The sequence below is a fragment of the Penaeus monodon genome, chromosome 31 (assembly GCF_015228065.2).
Source record: "Penaeus monodon isolate SGIC_2016 chromosome 31, NSTDA_Pmon_1, whole genome shotgun sequence".
Classification (NCBI taxonomy): Eukaryota; Metazoa; Arthropoda; class Malacostraca; order Decapoda; family Penaeidae; genus Penaeus; species Penaeus monodon.
The window spans coordinates 2845861-2846662 of NC_051416.1; positions in this window are offsets into that span (position 1 = coordinate 2845861).

Below are 802 nucleotides of genomic sequence, written 5' to 3' on the forward strand. Positions count from 1 at the left end.
CCTTGCAATTCTTCCTTTCTTTTCTCTTCCTCTTCCTGTTTCTCTTCTTTCTTCGTCTTCTACTTATTCCCTTTGTTTTCTTTCTCGTTCTCCTGTCTATTCCTTCCTCCTCTTCGCTTTCTACTTCTGTCCTCCTTTATTCAGTATTTCCTTTTCTATAATTTCTCTCTTGTTCTTTCTTCCTCTTGTCCCCGTTTTCTCCTTTATATCTCTCTTCTCCTTTCCCTTCCCATTCCTTCCTTCGCCCCCCCCCCTTCAGCCTTTTTTTTCATCTTCTTGTTTATTTATTCCTTTCCTCTCCGTTTTCTTTTCCTCTTCTCTTCTGTTTCCTCCTTTCACCTTCGTCCTCTTCTTTTCTCCGTCTCTTCCATTCCCTCATTTTCCCTCTTCTCCTCTTTTCTCTTCTCTCCCGTTTATTCCTTTCCTCTACGTCTTCCTCTCTTTCTCCTCCCTATCCTTACCCTTCTTTCTCTTCCCCCTCTTCCTTCCTCCTCCATTTAAGTCCTACTCCTCTATTTATTTTATCTCCCTCTCCCTCTTCTTTTAAATCTCCCTCCCCCAACTTTTCACTTTCTATCCCCCTCTCCCCCTTTCCTTCATTTTTTTTCGCTTTTCTCCTCCCTCCCTCCTCCCTCTCCACTCTTCTCCTCTCCCCTATCTACCTCCCTCCCCCTCTACCCTCATTCCTCCACTTCCCCTCTTCCTTCCCCCGACCTCCCTCCCCCTCTCCCCCTCTCCCTTCACTCGACCACCACACCCTCTCCCTTCTCCTTCCCTTCTCTCCCTATCTACTCCCTACACC